This window comes from Sphaerodactylus townsendi, linkage group LG08 (genome assembly GCF_021028975.2).
Source record: "Sphaerodactylus townsendi isolate TG3544 linkage group LG08, MPM_Stown_v2.3, whole genome shotgun sequence".
Taxonomy (NCBI): Eukaryota; Metazoa; Chordata; class Lepidosauria; order Squamata; family Sphaerodactylidae; genus Sphaerodactylus; species Sphaerodactylus townsendi.
In genome coordinates, this window is record NC_059432.1 from 101370538 (window position 1) to 101384845 (window position 14308).

Here is a 14308-nt window from a genome sequence, read left to right on the forward strand (position 1 = left end):
CTATTACTCAAGGCCTCTTGGAGCCACCTTGAAAGTCTGGCACCTCTATCTTCAAAAATGTGCAGCCTGCCTCAGAAATTCCTCATTAGCTACAATGGAGCAAAGTCTCTGCAAAACAAAGAATCTTGGGCAAATTTCTTGGGGTGCCTGGAAGGGATGTATTTTTAAAGCTAGTGACACCAAAATGTCATGGTATCATCTGTTAACTATTCTTATGATGCCACCCAGGTTTGGTGAAGGTATGTTCAGAGGGACCAAAGTTATGGTCCCTCAAATGGGTAGCCCCCATCTCAGGTTAGCTCCCGTTGAAAACAATGGGGATGGGGCACCCCCTTTGGGGGTCCATAACTTTGCTGCCCCTAAACCAAATATCGCCAAACTTGGGTGGTATCATCAGGGCAGTCTCTGGATGATGCCCTGAAATCATGTTGCTGCTAGCTTTAAAAATGCGCTCCCTGCAGGCCGAAAAAACACAAAAAATACCCCCAAAAAACCCAAATACCTTGCATTCGCATTTGTTCATATTTGGGCAGGACATAATTGGACAATTTTTTGTCCGAATGTGCCCAAATTTGCCCAGATTCCAGCCAAATCTGCTATTTGTTTCATTTGAATCTCCAACCCTCAAAAGTGATGCTGTTTCGGGGGGGGGGGGAGAATCCACCCCCAAACAGCATCACTTTCAATTTTGTTTTAACCGGGGACCCCAGATTAAATCTACCTTAGATTTAAAAGAAGAATCTGAGCTCCCTAGTTTAAACACCATTGAAAGTGATGCTGTTTGAGGGTGGATTCCACTGGAGGTGTTTTGTGAGAGATGATGCTGACATTTGTTTGGTAAATGTTTTGCTGGGGGTGATTTGTGAGAGATTTACATGCTTAATACCCACTTGCACTGGCTTGGAGTTGTTTCTCAGGCTAACAACCTACCTCATAGGGTTGTTGTGATTAGGAAATTAGGAAAAGAGTTGGTGGGGAGAGAGCCATGTATGTTTTGATGGGAGTGGGAGGTGTTTTGTGAGCTGGTACAAAAAATCATTGTTTGGTCATGGTGGGGGAGGGTGGCTGCCCATACGCCGGGCGGGGGGGGGGCGCCAAACTCAGGTTTTGTCCTCGGGCACCGATTTGCCTAGGTATGCCCCTGCTGAGTGGACAGCCGGTCAGGATTGGCCAGAAGTGATCAGAAGGGTCTGTTCAGAAGTGCCTTAAAATGAGCTGTACTGCGATACAGACTTCAGAGAGTTGGTTTCACGGTGCTGCTCTCTCCATGTCTGCAGACATGATAACACACGGGGCCCTTTCCGCACGGGCCAAATACATCACCCTGGGGATGGCAAAAATGCCGTCCCCAGGGAGCTGTTCGCATGGCAGTGCGAACGGCAGTGGCTGGAAGACGCCATCCCTCCCCCCCTTTGCCCGTTAAGGGTGCAGCGTCCCACCCCCAACCCTCCAAATCTGGAAAACGGTGTAAAATTCAAGACGCAAAGATCACTATGAGATGTCACGTGAGAGATTGCCACAAAGATGCTTTGGAACGCAGTACTTTTACTACACATTTAATTTTAAGGGGGTGAATTGTGTAGCTGTTCATTTATTTTCTTCAACAGTGATGTCATTAAAATTGTGCAGAGGTCAACTCAGGCCATCTAGCTTACCCTTCTGAGGCTCACACAAGCCTTATCTTCCAAATAACCTTGTGCAGTTTGAAGCTCTGCTTTACTTAAAATATTTACTGGAGCAGGATTCATAACACTGAGATCTGGGCCTCTCTGGGAGCTACAAGGCTGTAATGCACATACGAAACAGGAAAAATTGAAGCTGGCTGAAGGAGATATCATCATGGTGTAGTGATTAGGACTCTAATCTGGAGAACCAAGTTTGATTCCCCACTCCTCCAAATGAGTAGCAGACTCTCATCTGATGAACCAGGTTCGTTTCCCTACTCCTCTGCATGAAGCCTGCTAGGTGACCTTGGGCAAGTCACAGTTCTTTCAGAACTCTCTCAGCCACACCTGCCTCACAAGGTGCCTGTTGTGGGGAGGGGAAGGGAAGTTATTGCAAGCCACTTTGAGAATCCTTAAAGATAGAGAGAAATGGAGTATAAAAACAACTCTTCTTCTTCTCTAAGCGTACTCATAAAAATGGAATAGAGGACTTCCTGATCCTATGGCTGCAGTCCTGTAGGTCAAACTAGACATGACAAAATCCTCATGGCCGCTGTGCAGATGCAGTAACATCTAGTTGGACCTTTAGAAAACCTCCTTGAAGATGCATTCTGTTGAAACTAATGGTTGGAGGGTTATTATGACTTCTCCTTAGTTCAAATCTTTGCTTGCTCCTTTTAAAATGTGGACTCCATCAGAGGTGGGATCCAGCAGGTTCTCACAGGTTCCCGAGAGTAGGTTACTAATTATTTGTGTGTGCCAAGAGGGGGTTACTAATTGGTGATTTTGCCATGTGATTTTTGCCTTAGTCACGCCCCTCCTCTCAGCAGTAGCGCGCAGAACTTGAAGCAGTCTAGCAGGAGGTGCACCGGCGTGCGTGGCAGCCTGCGCCTGCATGCATTCGTTTCCTACCCAAGGACCGGCGCAGCGGCTGCATCCTTGACACAACCCCGCCCAGGAATGCTCTGCCCCCGGAATGCCCAGCCGTGCCCCCAGAATGCCTCTCCCAGCCCCATTGGCGCTACGCCACAGTTTGAATCCCACCACCATGGGAACCTGTTACTAAAATTTTTGGATCCCACCACTGGACTCCATCCTTTGCAAAGTGGGAGGCAAATTAGGCTGACATGCTCCCAGTGGTCCCATTGCCCCCTGCTGCTTGCCCACCACTTTTTGGAGAAACTTTTTAAAAAAAATATGCAACCTTTTGTACTTACCTAGAAGTCCTTACCAGAAGCAATTCTAGGAATCACTGGAAACGCTATAGTTTTAAAATCTGTCTCCTATAAGCTGTGCTTCCTGCCAGCCAGAGCTGGGCAACTCTAGAAGTACAATTCCCAGGCACCAAAAGACAGAGAAGAAAGCAGGAATGCTGCGCAAAAATAGCTTCCAGAACACCCCTGATGTGAGGTCTATTTATCTCAATTCAAAGCGTGGCTTTATCAATCATATTTCAGGAGACCTGTCTCCCACAGCCCAGTTTTTAAAACACAAGAGACCTTTCTCAGCCTCTCCAAATGAAATCAAAATGGGAAAGACCTTGGTGAAATGAGTTCTTTCGCCTTGCCTGAACTCGCTCTCCAAAAGTCAAACTAAACATGACAGCGGCCACAGGGTTTATCCCGTGGTCACCAACCCCGTTTTAGAAGCTGCTGCAGTTCTTTAGAAATTGCTGCAAGGACCCGTGGCTGTTTCAGTCCTTGAAAAGACATGGGGGGGGAAGAAGAAGAAGAAGAAGAAGAAGAAGAAGAAGAAGAAGAAGAAGAAGAAGAAGAAGAAGAAGAAGAAGAAGAAGAAGAAGAAGAAGAAGAAGAAGAAGAAGAAGAAGAAGAAGAAGAAGAAGAAGAAGAAGAAGAAGAAGAAGAAGAAGAAGAGGAGGAGGAGGAGGAGGAGGAGGAGGAGGAGGAGGAGGAGGAGGAGGAGGAGGAGGAGGAGGAGTTTGGATTTATACCCCACCTTTTCTCCTGTAAAGAGACTCAAGGTGGCTTACAAGCTCAGGTGGGGCTGAGTTCCAAAGAACTGTGACTAGCCCAAGGTCACCCAACAGGGAGGTAGGAGTGCGGAAACATGTCTGGTTCACCAGATAAGCCTCTGCCACTCAGGTGGAGGAGTGGGCAATCAAACCTGGTTCTCCAGATTGGCGTCCATGGCCTTTTCTGCACATGCAGAATAATGTACTTTCAATCCACTTTCACAATTGTTTGCAAGTGGATTTTGTTATTCCACACAGTAAAACCCAGCTGCAAAGTGCACTGGAAGTGGATTGGAAGTGTAGTATTCTGCATGTGTGGAAGGGGCCCACCACTTCCCTATTCAGATCAGAGCCTCATGTCCATTTTCAAAAAAATATAAGTGCTTCTAAAATGGCATTGGCGGCCACTGGATGGACCCCTGGCTGCTGTTATGTTTCATTTGGCTCGTAGAGACTCATAATTGAAATTGGATTGTACATTGAAAGTACATTGAAATTGGATTGAAAATGCATTATTCCACATGTACAGAAGGGGCCAGAGATCTGGATTCACAAAACCAATACTTTTCTATCATTCCAGATATGGAAACCGCTATCTACAGGATCCCTTCATGAGGCAGAAAGATTGCCTATCGAAATGTTACATGAAAGTTGAGTATTTACTTCCATGATTACCGTGAGACAGAGTTTTACCCAGTAAAACTCTACATGAGCCCTGAGGACTCTAAGAACCCTCTAAGAACCAGGGCATATTTCCCCTGGTGCATTCCCATTACAATTCTGTGCCTCGAAAAGAAGGATAAGACAAATTAATGGAGAATGACTCAGAGGTGGAGCGAGGGAAACTGCGCCTGCCCCTGCCCCACCCTGGAACCCACCCGCCACGCCCCCTCCATGGCTCGGCCATGACTCTGCTGCTGCTCAACCCGGGGCGTCACGCCCCACTCCTATCCCGTGGGTGCTATGCCACTGGAATTACCTATCAAGGGCTATAAGCCATGACAGCTAAATAGAACCTCCATATTCAGAAGCAACATATCTCTGAATACCATTACCTAAGGGACAAACAAGAGAGGACTATTGTCTTTAGGTACAGTTTGAAGTCTTCCCAGTGACATCTGTTGGAAACATCATGCTGGACCAGATGTATTCATTCAGCTTTTCAAATAGACCCAGCTACTGCTTATATTATTATGATTGCCTAGACAAACTTAAAGTCATCCTCTGAGGTGCTGCTTTGGGTATCCCCAACTTTTGAGATGAGAAAGGCAGATGCCTGAGAGAGGACCTTCTTTGTTTTGGCACTAAAACCACAGAACTCTCCTTTTGGGAAATTCATCTGTCCCCTTTTATCACTATCTTCTACCAGCAGATGAACACTTGCTTTTGTGGTGTAGTGGTTAAGGACAAGGGGCTCTAATCTGGAAAACCAGGTTTGATTCCCTGCTCCTACACATGAAGCCTGCTAAGTTAGTCACAGTTCAGTCAGAACTTTCTCAGCCTCACCTACCACACAAGGTGTGTGTGGGGGGTGGGTCAGAAAGGAGTTTGTTGCCACTTTGAAATCCCTTACAATTGAGATAAGCAGCATATCCATCCAAACTCTTTTTAAAGTTTTGTCCCTGGCATTTGCTCTGTGATCGCTGCTTCCTGCCCTGTTTTTAAATTGTTGTTTCCCATGCTTAGTTCTGGTTTTAATAATGTGCTTCTATAATGCATGTGTTAACTGTTAGCTGCCTTGGTAGCCCCCATGAGGGCCGAAAGGCAGGGTATAAATTTTTGTAAACAAAAGTATAAATAAATATTTTAAGATTTCTATTTGTCTAACAAATTTCAACAGCAAGGTCATACAGAGAGGTGTCTCAGGAAGCTGCCCCCCCCCCCAAATTGGAATCCTTCTGACAAACATTATATTCTGTCTCAGAAAAAAAATGTGAGCACGGTCAGTTCAGGTGCAGTGGTCCAGAAAATTGTATGTTCTCGCATTAGAATATAGTCCAGAACAAATATGAGAATTGTCATTCATTTTTACACGCTGCCTTTTGTCAAAACCATTATTTTCTGCATTTTTAAACATGGTACTTTGATACAGCATTTACAGCTTATTGAACAACTATTTTCAAATGGATGTGGGGGAAGGGGTAGGGTTAGGTAGGCACTGCGACCCAGGCAGAGCATTCTACAACAAAGAAGGTCCAGCATGCTTTGTTCTGTGGTAGAGGAATATACCACCCTACTACCATCTTTCTGTGGAACAAAGGCCATTTCCGCACGGCCACAATGGGGGTTCGGTCGGCGTCATGTTCGCATGAACGGTCCCGGTTGCAGTGGGGAAGACGGCGCCGCGGAGCGCCGTCGCCCGGTCGACCTACCGTCCCTGCAGCCGTCCGGTGTGTCGCCAAGGCCAGGGGACACGCTCCCCTGCCCTGCGCAACTGCTCTGGCGTCACAGGGCGGGGGGGCATGTCCCCAGGCCTCGGTGACGCACCGGACAGCCGCAGGGACGGTAGGTCGACCAGTCACAGGGGGGAGGGATGGCGCCCTCCAGCCACTGCTGTTCGCACGGCAGCAGCTGGAAGCTGCCATTTTCCGTAAACCTCGCTCAGGAAGCGAGATCAGAAAACGGCGGCTTCGCACCGCTCAGGAGGTGCGAGGGTGTTGCAGCTGCGCAGCAGCTGCGCCCCCCATGCAAACAGCTCCCTGGGGACGGCAAAAACACCATCCCCAGGGCGCTGTTTATGGCCCGTGCGGAAAGGGCCAGAGTATAAGCAAATCTCAAGTCTGAGCCTCTTGGAGAAACCTGGAAATACGAAAAAGTAGATTCTCCGTTCTTTGTCCATGTTAGCTCTGTGCATTTCCTTTTCAGGTTGTTCGAAGAAAGCGAGCCACTCTTGTGCAGTTTCTACCTCACACTGATTTACCACATGCTGCTCGCTGTAGCTTCAGAGCATGTGTACTGCTTTTTCACTCCACAAAAAGATACATTCATTAGCCCCGGTTCCTGGAATTGGTTTTAATTAAAAGGAGCGCTATGTAACCTGAGGCACCTGCATCAACAGCAAACTATGTCAAGCAACTAACGAGAAACTATGGCAACAAGATGCAGAGCAAAACCCTGTTTCCTATGTTTAGCGTCATCTCTGTGGAATAAAATCAGTGGCTACCAGTGCTGGCTCTGAAGTTCTAAACTGGGGAGTTTGAACATGAACTTCCTTCAGTTTTGGAAACTCTATTACAAACTGAGCTCAACCCCCTTCTCCCTTCTGAAGTTTGGGCCTGGCTCATAATGGATTCAGTCTGGCTCTACATTTCCTGGTCCACCTCTCCCCTTACCCTTCCTTACGTTACTGAGAGCCAAGGGGGCAGAGCCCCCAGAGAGCTGGAATGGCACACTGATTAGTAAGTCCGACTAGGACTTAGGAGGACCAGGTTGAACCCTAGTTCAGCCATGGAAGATGGCAGGGTGACCTTGGGCCTGTGTAGGGATGCCACCCTCCAGGTGGGGGCTGGGGATCCTCCAGAATGATAGCTCATCTCCAGACTACAGAGGTCAGTTTCTCTGTAGAAAATGGAGGGTGGAATCTGTGGCACGGTGCCCCACTGACGTCCCTGCCCTCCCCAATTTCCACCCTCAAATCTCCAGGAGTTTCCCAGCCGGGAGCTGGCAAACCAACCCCCCTCCATGCCCCTCTGTGGTGGCCAGTGAGAACTAGGAAACTCTTAACAGCCCAATCCAGAGTGGGAGCCCCAAAGTGACTGTTGGAGCAGGCACAGAGATTCGCCCTCTCTGGGGCACTTACTCTGGAAGAGGAGCAAATACACTGGCAGGTGTCTACTGCCCCCCCACCACAAGGCACCCAAGACACCCAAACATGGTACCCAGTGCCACATCAGCACTCCCGCACCACCATCAGTCCTATTGGCACAGTAGAGTCATGGCAGAGCTGTTCCCAAGGGCTCACGTCAGCTCCCACTCCACGTTTACAACCAGTTTGCTGCAGCCCTGACTTGGACTTATGCCACCCTTCTGGGTGGTGTAAATCCATTAGGTCCCATGGAGAGCCTTCCAATGGTGGGCAGGTTTGGGGGGTTTTCTCGCTCCCTGCACTGCCAGAGGTGGCAGGGCAGTACAATTTATTTTATTTATTTATTTATTCATTCATTCATTCATTCATTCATTCATTGTTAATTTTATATACCCCCCTCCCCTGAAGGGCTCTGGGCGGTGCACAACATAAAATATCAAGATGACAAGGAGCACATAGACAATTACAAATATAAATAATAAATAATATAGGCTACGTTAACCATAAATTAAAACCCCATTAAAATACAGCGATACAAAATTGGTGACATCCAACATTAAAACCCTCGTAAAAACCGTCCCAAGAGGGGGAACAGTGGGCCCCATAGATGGTAAGGGACCCAATATGTAAATGAGAACAAGAAGGGGGGCGCACAACAGCGGCTGCCCCCCCCCCAAGGCCCGGTGGAACAGCTCAGTCTTACAGGCCCTGCGGAACTCACCGAGATCCCGCAAGGCCCGGACAGCTGGAGGAAGAGTGTTCCACCAGGCAGGGGCCTGACACTGTTCCTGGCCACCCACGATTGTCAATTGGGCTGCCCATCTGTCAAATTTTTTTAGACTTAATTGTCTCATAGTGAGAAGACAGTCCAGCACATGGCAGACGACTTAGATCTATTGGTGGAAAAGGGTATAGCACAGCATGTCAAGAACTAGGATCCAGACCCAATTATCTGTTGTGGTGTTGTTGTTTTTCTTGAGCAAGCTCTTTGCTGGGACAATAAAAATGCAATAACAGCCCCTTGGGTGTGAAATGGTACAGCCCATTCTGTTGCTTCAGAATTCAACCACTTCATTGTCCTGTGAAGAGCAGCTTTATACTTACTTTTCACAGTAAACCTCCCTCTATGCTTCCCTCTCCGTCGCTTCCCTCGATATGGGTGAAAGGGGACAAACATGCCCAGCTCTAGACAAGCAGTACTATAAGGTTACTAAGTAACAGGTTATTATTATTTTCTCTCTTTTTTTTTTACTTCAGAAAATCTACAAAATGTATAGCACATATCCACACAACCAAAATCACAGTAAAAGGTTGAAAGGTATTATTCTAAAAGGTCACATTATCTTAATGAAGTGCCATTTTTTGACAACTTGGCAGCGATATTGGAGAATATTCGATTTAGCAGGAAACAGGTTCGCCACAGCCATGCCTCTTGCGCTCCAAACAAAAGACATTGGTAATTCCCTTAAAAGGTCAGACGCAAATGTATTACTTAAAACCAGGCATTTGCCGGGGGTGAACTTATGAAGAGGGTATGTCTCTGTGGCCGGTTTTTTTCCTCGTTCACAAAGTCAGTTGTTTTCTAGTGGTCTCAGTCTTTTTTTAAAGCCTCCATCCTCAGACCAAAACAACAACAACAACAAAATCACTCTTTCCACTGGCCAAAACATTGGCCTGTCACAAAGGTTATATGCGACTATGAAGCCTGAATGGCATGAATCACAATTTCTTGGTACAGCAGTTCGTAGAAGTGTGAATTTCGTGTGTTTTTTCACTCGTTACATTTTTCCTTTCATGAATTTTATTCCTTTTCTGTTCCATATGGACTCACGCAAAGACCGGTTTCAATGGGGAACACACACAGGATGGAAACTGATGGGAAAGGAAAGCCCAAGTTGTTTCTGGCTTAAATAGGTTAGAAGAAGAAGAAGAAGAAGAAGAAGAAGAAGAAGAAGAAGAAGAAGAAGAAGAAGAAGAAGAAGAAGAAGAAGAAGAAGAAGAAGAAGAAGAAGAAGAAGAAGTTTGGATTTATATCCCCCCTTTCTCTCCTGCGGGAGACTCAAAGGGGCTTACAATCTCCTTGCCCTTCCCCCCTCACAACAAACACCCTGTGAGGTAGGTGGGGCTGAGAGAGCTCTGAGAAGCTGTGACTAGCCCAAGGTCACCCAGCTGGCGTGTGGGGGAGTGCACAGGCTAATCTGAATTCCCCAGATAAGCCTCCACAGCTCAGGCGGCAGAGCCGGGAATCAAACCCGGTTCCTCCAGATTAGATACAAGAGCTCTTAACCTCCTACGCCACTGCTGCGCTTAGGCAGTAACTACTTGGTCTGCCATCCAAATAGAATGAAATTCTCAGGCGCTGCATCACAAAACGAGGGACTCCTCCCTCTGCCACGTTTCAGCGGATAGGAGAGATGGTACTACCTTCATCAGCAGGGCTGTCAATCTCCAGATAGATCCTGGAGAACTCCTGGAACTTCCAATTGATCTCCAGATGACAGAGATCAGTGGAGCAGCAGCAGGAGAAGGACTTGAATCTCATCACATCTTGTAAACAGAGCTGAATCTCATCACATCTTGTAAACTAAGCTGGATTGGTACTTGGAAGGGAGACTTCCTAAGAAGACTCTGCAGAAGAAAGCAATGGCAAACCACCTCTGCTTAGCCACATGCCTTGGAAAACCCTCACAAGTGGTCGCTATACGTCAGCTGCGACTTGATAGCACTTTTCTCTGTCACACAGAGAAGCGTAGGTTAAGGGGTGACATGCTAACCATTTTTAAATATTTGGAGGGATATCATGTCGAAGAGGGAGCAAGCTTGTTTTCTGCTGCCTCAGAGACTAGGACACAGAGTAATGGATTCAAGGTGAAGGAAAAGAGATTCCACCTAAACATTAGGAAGAACTTCCTGACCATCAGGGCTGTTCGACAGTGGAATTCACTGCCTTGGAGAGTGGTGGAGTCTCCTTCTTTGAAGGTTTTTAAACAAAGGCTGGATCAGCATATGTTGTGTGTTCCTGCATTGCAGCGGGTTGGACTTGATGGCCCTTGTGGTCTTTTCCAACTCGATGATTCGATGATTCGATGAATTTAAAACAACCACGAGCTTCATACTTTCTAGTTTGTGCTAGCTTTCTAGTTTGTCTGTATTCAAAACTATTTGCTTTTCCAATCACAGACTGAAACTTAGTCAAATTATGCACATATGCACAAATCTATCTATCTATCTATCTATCTATCTATCTATCTATCTATCTATCTATCTATCTATCTATCTATCTATCTATCTATCTATCTATCTATCTATCTATCTATCTATCTATCTATCTATCTATCTATCTATCTATCTTGGATTTTAAACCGCCCACCTCCAAAGGGCTCTGGGCGGTGTACAGAAGGCCAAACAATATTACACACAATAGGCCATTACATTACACACCATAAATTGTGACACACACACACCCAGATCAATAATAACAGAAACAGCTTTGCCAAGTGTTTGGCTATATTCTGTACAGGTAAAAATGTTTCTTTATTTCTAGATATGCTGGGCTGATTTACAGGTTTGGGACTGTTTCTTGGGACATTGTTGGTGTTGTTCAGTTTTTAGCTTTCACCTCATTTTATCTTAAATATTTCGTGCTTCTCTGCACATTAGAAAAGTAATCGATAGGTATAAATTAGAATATAATGCTTTCTGTGTTCCATGCATGAAATCAAAAGCAGAACTGGAGGGGGGGGGGGGAAGAATTCAGACTCTTCCTTCTGCCTGACCCCAAATGCAACAGCACACACATTCAGCTAAAGTTAGCAGAGTTGCATAACAAATGACTAATGCCTGTTCTTGAGATCTGTTCCACAAAAAACAGACCTGGCAAAGTTTTTGCTTGATGTGCCACCGATTTGATATGACTCAGATAAAAGTAAATGCAGTTCCTCCTGCTGCGCTAAGACAGTTATCTGTATCTGCTGGAACGGCTGGGAGGCTTGTTGAGAACTTGGAATTTAAAAATGTCATTTAAAAGCTACATCTCAGAGTCCAGTGGAAATTGTCTGTGATCTGTCCTATGCTGGAACAGATGAACTGTTCGTCGAATTTGGCGTCCTTTTCTTCCCATGAATCCATCAGATGGCCAAGAAGGCCACAAATGGTACCACAGGGGCCACAGTATCCTGTGTAAGGGTGCCTTGGCCATTTTTTTAAAAAAAAACCTGACTCAGAACATAGAATCACACAGGGATTTCTGCCATCAGACAAACCCACAGCCCAGTTAAGGGTTTACTAAGATCGATTCCCCACTTACCATCTGCTGCGCGCTACTCTCGCCAAGTACGCAGGGTCCCGCGGCACTCCCCACTACAGGGGCGGTGACAACGCAGCCGCCCCGAAGCTGCCGCTCTCGCACCCCCTCAGTGCGCGTCATTCCTGGCGCTCCTCAAAATGGCGTTTTTTGGGGAAGACCGGGAGCGCGCCAGAAATGACCCGCGCTGAGAGTAGCACGCAGCAAAGGGTGGTCATGGTAAGTGGGGAAACGACCTTAGGTCCATCTCTACCAGAGGGGCTGTGGTTCAGTGCAAGAGCTTCTAAAAAGAAATATCACATGATATCACAATGACCCTTTCCACACAGACATTTTAAACATTTTGTGGCTGAAAACAAAATGTTTCGTCTGAGGAGTTACACATAGTTTTTATCCCAAAGTATTTTATTTCCAGCCTGAAAACGTTTTAAATGCATCCTTAAGAATAACAAGCCAGCATGGTGTAGTGATAAAGAGCAGGTGGACTTTAATCTGGAGAACTAGGTTCGATTCCCCACCCCTCCACATGAGCTGTGGGCTCTTATCTGGTGAACCAGGTTTGTTTCCCCACTCCTACATTCCTGCTGGGTGACCTTGGGCTAGTCACAGTTTGTTCAGAACTCTCTCAGCCCCACCCTCCCTCACAAGGCCTCTGTTGTGGGGAGAAGAAGTGAAAGGAGGTTTTAAGTGTTTACAGGAGAGACAAGGGGGTATAAATCCAAACTCTTCTTTTGCTGAAATGCTTTCAAAATGTTTTGACTTGTGTGATCTCGTTAAGATGTTTCCCACACTTCTCTGCAGTCACTAGACTTCCGCCTTGGTGCCTCAGAACTTGCTCCATTCCATCCCACCTGTTTATTTTTGTCAGTTCTGGGGGGGGGGGTTTGTTTATTGGGGGGTGAAATCTATGAAGTATCGATTACAAAAGCTATGGCAAATTGCAACCAGAAGCATTAAAGCAATGGATCCACAAATATTTTGTTTAATCTGGAAAAATCACAAAATGGTAGCCAGGATTCGTTTTGAGGGGGTGAGTGTGGACAATTGGAGGGGTAATCAAAAACATTTTCCAACATTTTTGGTGGCTTGTGCAGAAATTGCCCTTCTGGCTGTACCTAAACTGACATTGTGATGCTCTAGAAATTCCCCAAATGTCTTTGAGTTTTTAACTCACAGGAGTTTTTAACTCCTTCTGCCTTGTTACATGGCAGATTTAATAAGCAAGAAAAGGCTACAAGATTGTGCCCATGTAACGATGGCTCAGTTGAATCTCTGGCCCACCAATTACTTCACTGTCTCAGATTCAAGGAAATCAGATCCAAGTATGTGAATCTCACTCCCTTACATTTACCCGACCTCCCCGATTTATTTAGATTACACTACTGGTTGGACAACCCTGATCCTTCTCTCTGTATGATAGTGGCAGACTTTCTCCTGGAAATTACTAAATGCCAGTAGATTTCCTTTGTCCTAACATGTATATCCTATGTTGTATATGCTTTTTAATCTGTTTTTATTATTGTTTTACTGCTGTCTATGCCAATAAAGGCTTGCTTCCTAACTCACAAAGTAAAATAAGAAAAATAGCATGAAATTATCAAAAAATAAACAACAAAAGCAAGTTATTAAAAAGCCTGAAAATAGGATTGGAAGACAGTTCTCAGGTTCTAGCAGACCATAACAGCAGCTTAAAAAGTCAGAACTCCTCCATTAAGAGCTTGGATAAAAAGAAATAGTTGGGCGTGGCGTGGCGTGGCGTGGCGTGGCAGCTAAAGGAGTTTATGGTAGGCAAGAAAAAGATTTAGTTTTTATATTCTGCTTCTCTCTACCTTAAGGAGTCTTGAACTTACATTTGCCTTCCCTTCCCTCCCCACATCTTGTGAGGTAGACGGGTCTGAGAGAACTGTGATTAATCCAAAGTTACCCAGCTGGCTTCACGTGCAGGAGTGAGAAATCAGATCTGGTTCTTCAGACAAGAGTTCGCTGCTCATATGGAGAAATGGAGACTCAAACCTGGTTCTCCAGACTAGTGTCCATTGCTCTTTAACCACAACTACACCATACTTCAGGTAAATATCAAGTAGGAGGGCATTGGAAACCTGAGGTTCTGCCATCCAGAACCAGGGGGCATTCATTGAAAATGCTGGGGGGAAGAATTAGGACTAATAAAAGGAAACACTTCTTTACACAATGTGTGATTGGTGTTTGGAATATGCTGCCACAGGAGGTGGTGATGGCCACTAACCTGGATAGCTTCAAAAAGGGCTTGGACAGATTTATGGAGGAGAAGTCGATTTCTGGCTACCAATCTTGATCCTTCTTGTTCTGAGATTGCAAATGCCTTAGCAGACCAGGTGCTCAGGAGCAGCAGCAGCAGAAGGCCATTGCTTTCACATCCTGCACGTGAGCTCCCAAAGGCACCTGGTGGGCCACTGCGAGTAGCAGAGTGCTGGACTAGATGGTCTCTGGTCCGATCCAGCAGGCTAGTTCTTATGTTCTTATGAGGTGCCACTTCTGAAATAGTCTTGTCTTTGATCACTATCCATCTTACCTCTGGAAATTGA